General features: G+C 53.9%; 1 protein-coding gene across 1 annotated transcript in view; it reads right to left on the reverse strand.

Annotated features, from left to right (window-relative positions):
- Nucleotides 1–499, reverse strand: part of OSBPL2 (oxysterol binding protein like 2) — a 227,921-nt gene extending 227,422 nt beyond the window's left edge. Inside the window, exon 1 of the mRNA XM_068262289.1 lies at nucleotides 418–499. The gene's annotated coding sequence lies outside the window, so the exon portion shown is untranslated. The remainder of the gene's footprint in view (nucleotides 1–417) is intronic.
- Between the last annotated feature and the right edge of the window lie 5,501 nt (nucleotides 500–6,000).

Raw genomic sequence — 6,000 nt, forward strand, 5'->3', positions numbered from 1 at the left:
GCCAGGCCTGGGTAAAGCATGCTTGGACTTGTAGCTCCACCACCAGGTGACACTGCATGGCCTGGGTAAAGCATGCTGGGACTTGTAGCACCACCACAGGGTGACAGTGCCAGGCCTGGGTAAAGCATGCTTGGACTTGAAGCTCCACCACAGGGTGACAGTGCCAGGCCTGGGTAAAGCATGCTTGGACTTGTAGCTCCACCACCAGGTGACACTGCATGGCCTGGGTAAAGCATGCTGGGACTTGTAGCTCCACCACAGGGTGACACTGCCAGGGCTGGGCACAGCATGCTGAGACTTGTAGTCAGACAGCACACAATAATGACACTGAAGATGTCACCTCACACCCCAGTGCCGAGACCCCCTCATTACCCGGCATGCCCCGCTCGGAGGAGCCCCTCAGGCTACGCTATTTACCTGTCGCTTGTCAGGACTCGGCTTCTCCACTGACACCCAGGCGGAAGTGATAGCAAGGCCCAGCCAGGCCGTCTCAACCAATCACGCCTCACCCTCTGCTGGCTGGCGGACCGGGCAGCCAATGGGGAGGCGGGCTGGGCGGGATCTGTCAGCAGCAGCGCCAGGCTTGTAGCGGGAGCTGATGTCAGCCTCAGCCGTGTGTGAAAGAAATCGAGCCCAGGACCGGAGCGGCGTGATATCATCACTGGGGACCGGAGTGGCGTGACGTCACATAATTACCGCTGACCGGAGCGCCATGGCATCATTACCGTCGCACCGTGACATCACTTTATTACCGGGGACCACAGCGCTCTGACGTCATCAACGCGGACCAGAGCTTCATCACTGGGGACCGCAGCAGCGTGACATCATCAATGTGGAGTGGAGTATCGTGACTTAACATAATTACGAGACCAGAGCACTGTGACATCATTACCGGGTACTGGAGTGCCGTGACGTCACATAATTACCACTAACCGGAGCACATGACATCTTTACTGGGCACCGTGGCATCATTACTAGGTACCGGAGCGCTGTGATGTCACATAATTACCACTGACCGGAACAGCATGACATAATTACCGGGACCAGAGCATCATGAGATAATAACCGGGACCAGACCACCATCACATCATTACCGGGTCCAGAGCACTGTGACATCATTACCAGATACTGCAGCACCGCAACGTCACATAATTACCGCTGACTGAAGTGCCATGACATCATAATTGGGACCAGAGCACCGTGACATCATTACCAGGACCGGAGCGCTGTGATGTCACATAATTACCACTGACTGGAGCTCCATGACATCATAACCGAGACCGGAGCACTGTGGCATTACCGGGACCGGAGCACCTTGACATCATTACTGAGGAACTGGAGCCCAGTTACGCTGGCTGGAGCGCCATGACATCATAACCGGGACCAGTTTAGAGCACCATGACATCATTACTGGGTACTGGAGCGCCGTGACATCACATAATTAATGCTGGCTGTCATCATAACCAAGTCCGGAGCACTGTGGCATTACCGGGACCGGAGCACCATGAGATTATTACTGGGTACTGGAGCACCGTGATGTCACATAATTACCGCTGACTGGAGCGCCATGACATCATAACCGATAGCGGAGCAATGTGGCATTACCGGGACCATGGCATTATTACGGGTACTGGAGCGCCGTGACAGGGCCATGACATTACCGGGACCATGACATTATTACGGGTACTGGAGCGCTGTGACATCACATAATTACCACTGCGGCATTACCGGGACCGGAGCACCATGACATCATTAACGGAGACCAGAGCATCGTGATGTCACATAATTACCGTTGACCGGTGCACCGTGACGTCATTAACGAGGACCAGAGCTTCATCACTGGGGACCAGAGCATTGTGACATCACTGACAGGGGTGGTGTAACGACATTACTGCGTACCGGGGTTTCCTTATGTCGTTACCAGGGGCCGTGATGTCATTACCGGGAACTGGAGCGTTGTTATGTCATTACTGGGGACTGGAGTGCTGTGGCATCATTAACAAGGATCTGAGCATCATGATATCATTATTGTGGACCGGTGCGACATGACATTACCTGGGAGCGGAGCCCCGTGGCATCATTACCAAGAATCTGAGCATCACAATATTATTACTAAGGATTGGAGCGGCATGACCTCATTACTGGGGACCAAAGAGTTGTGACATCATAACTAGGGATCGGAGCCCAGTGACATCATTACCAAGGATCTGTCATTACCAGGGACTGGAGCAGCATGACGGGACCAGAGCGCTGTGGTATCATTACTGGGGACCAGAGCACCGTGGCATCATTACTGGGGACCAAAGCCCCTTGGCATCATTACTGTGGAACAGAGCCCCGTGGAATCATTACCGGAGACCAGAGACCAGAACATCATTACTAGGGACCAGAGCATTGTGGCATCATTACCGGGGACCTGAGCCCCTTGGCATCATCACCGGGGACCAGAGCCCCGTGGCATCATTACTGGGGACCAGAGCCCTGTGGCATCATTACCGGGGACCAGAGCGTCGTGGCATCATTACTGGGGACCAGAGCGTTGTGGCATCATTACCGGGGACCAGAGCCCCGTGGCATCATTACTGTGGAACAGAGCCCGTGGCATCATTACCGGGGACCAGAGCCCTGTGGCATCATTACTGGGGACCAGAGCCCCGTGGCATCATTACCGGGGACCAGAGCATCGTGGCATCCTTACCGGAGACCAGAGCCCCTTGGCATCATCACTGTGGAACAGAGCCCGTGGCATCATTACCGGGGACCAGAGCGTTGTGGCATCATTACTGGGGACCAGAGTGTCGTGGCATCATTACTGGGGACCTGAGCCCCTTGGCATCATCACCGGGGACCAGAGCCCCGTTGCATCATTACTGGGGACCAGAGCCCTGTGGCATCATTACCGGGGACCAGAGCGTCGTGGCATCATTACTGGGGACCAGAGCGTTGTGGCATCATTACCGGGGACCAGAGCCCCGTGGCATCATTACCGGGGACCAGAGCATCGTGGCATCATTCCCGGGGACCAGAGCCCCGTGGCATCATTACTGGGGACTAGAGCGTCATGGCATCATTACCGGAGACCAGAGCCCCTTGGCATCATTACTGTGGAACAGAGCCCGTGGCATCATTACCAGGGACCAGAGCCCTGTGGCATCATTACTGGGGACCAGAGCCCCGTGGCATCATTACCGGGGACCAGAGCATCGTGGCATCCTTACCGGAGACCAGAGCCCCGTGGCATCATCACTGTGGAACAGAGCCCGTGGCATCATTACCGGGGACCAGAGCGTTGTGGCATCATTACTGTGGACCAGAGCCCCGTGACATCATTACTGTGGACCTGAGCCCCGTGGCATCATTACCGAGGACCAGAGCCCTGTGGCATCATTACCGTGGACCAGAGCATCATGGCATCATTACTGGGGACCAGAGCCCCGTGGCATCATTACCAGGGACCAGATCCCCATGGGATCATTACCGTGGACCAGAGCCTCGTGGCATCGTTACTGTGGACCAGAGCCATGTGGCATTATTACCGGGGCGCAGAGCCTCGTGACATCACCGGGGACCAGAGCCCCGTGGCATCATTACCGTGGACCAGAGCATCATGGCATCATTACTGGGGACCAGAGCCCCGTGGCATCATTACCAGGGACCAGATCCCCATGGCATCATTACCGTGGACCAGAGCCCCGTGGCATCATTACTGTGTACCAGAGCCATGTGGCATTATTACTGGGGCGCAGAGCCTCGTGACATCATTACCGGGGACCAGAGCCCCGTGGCATCATTACTGGGGACCAGAGCCCCGTGGCATCATTACCGGGGACCAGCCCCTTGTGGCATTATTACTAGGGACCAGAGCCCTGTGACATCATTACCGGGGACCAGAGCCTTGGGGCATCATTACCGGGGACCAGAGCCTTGGGGCATCATTACTGAGGATCAAAGCCCCATGGCATCTTTACTGAGGAACAGAGCCCGGTGCCGTCATTACCGGGAATAGAGCATTAGGACGCCATTATTGAGAACCGGAGAGCCATGACATCATTAACGGCCCAAAGTGCCATGACATCAGTACCGAGGAATGGAGCACCAGTATGTTACCCTTCTTACCAAAAGCGTATTTAAGTCCCCAACATTACCAGAAACCGTGTGTGTCATTACTTCACTGAATTACCGGGGACTTGAGCATCATCATGTCACCGATGCACAAGTATTATCAGGGATAGGGAGCAACATTACCTCACCAAAGCACCACCCTCTACATTCCCAGGAGCGCCACTGGAGCTCCATTGTGAGAACCGGAGCGTCATTACATCTAAGCCTTACTGGGAATCAAATCGTCATTACATGACCGCATAACCGGGGCCAGGAGCATCATTACAATACTGGCGCCAGGAGCATAATTACATCTCTGTATTACCAGGGCCCGGGAGCATAATTATGTCCTGCCAATATCTAGTGTTAGAACCATCATTACGTCACCACATAACCGGGGTCAAGAAGTGTCAATACATTACCATACTACCAGGGCCAGGAGTATCATTACCATATTACTGGGGCCAGGAGCGTCATTATCTCACTGCATTACTTAGGGCCCGGGATCGTCATTACATCACTAAATAACCAGGGACCAGAGCAGCATTACGTCATCACATTGCTGGGGACCAGGCGCAGTATTTAGTCATTGCATTACCGAGGCCAGGAGTGTCATTACATCACCACATTATGTGAAACCGGAGAATCATTATGTTATCTCAAAATTAGGAGCATAATTACGTCCCCGCTTTACTGGAGATTGGGAGAATTATTACATCACTGCATTTATGGGATCAGAGCTTCATTACGTCACCTCATTACCGGGAGCACAGTATTACCAGAAATTGGAGTGTTATTATGTTCCCAGCGCACCGCAGAACCAACACAGATCGGTAACATCATTACATCACTGGAGCACCATATTACTGGGGATCGGGAGTATCAGTGAAGCACCATAATCGGGCGCACGCATCACTGGAGCATCGTATTACCAGGTATCGGGAGCATCCCTGGAAGAGCACCATATTACTGGGAATCGGGAGCATCACTGGAGCACCAAATTACCGGGGATTGGGAGCATCGCTGGATCACCATATTACCGGGGATTGGGAGCATCACTGGAGCACCATATTACAAGGGGATCGGGAGCCTCGCCAGAACACCATATTACCGGGGATCGGGAGCATCACTGGAGCATTATATTACCAGGGATGTGGATCACCATATTACCGGGATTGGGAGCATCACTGTAGCACCATAATAGTGGCGATCAGGAGCACCATATTACCAGGGATCGGTAGCATCCGTGGAGCACCATATTACCGGGAATCGGATTCATTGCTACAGCACTATATTACCAGGGGATTGGAAGCATCACTGTAGCACCATATTGCCGGGGATCAGGATCATCACCGGAGCACCATATTTCCGGGGATTGGGAGCATCACTGCAGCACCATATTACCGGGGATTGGGAGCATCATTGGAGCACCATATTATCGGGGATTGGGAGCATCACTGGAGCACCATATTACCGCAGATTGGGAGCATCACCGGGGATCGGGAGCATGCCTGGAGCACCATATTACCAGGGATCGGAATCATCACTACAGCACCATATTACCAGGCATTGGGAGCATTACTGGAGCACCATATTCCCGGGGATCGGGAGCATCACTGGAGCACCATATTACCGGGGATCGGGAGCATCGCCAGAGCACCATATTACCGGGGATCGAGAGCATCGCCAGAGCACCATATTACCGGGGATCGGGAGTACCGCATTACCGGGTATCTGGAGCATCGCTGGTGTACCATATTACCAGGTATGGGGAGCATTACCGGAGCACCATATTCCCGGGGATCAGGAGCATCGCTGGAGCACCATATTACCAGGGATCAGGAGCATCGTCGGAGCACCAAATTACTGGGGATCGGGAGCATCGATGGAGCACCATAT

This window comes from Hyperolius riggenbachi, chromosome 12, assembly GCF_040937935.1.
Source record: "Hyperolius riggenbachi isolate aHypRig1 chromosome 12, aHypRig1.pri, whole genome shotgun sequence".
Lineage (NCBI taxonomy): Eukaryota > Metazoa > Chordata > Amphibia > Anura > Hyperoliidae > Hyperolius > Hyperolius riggenbachi.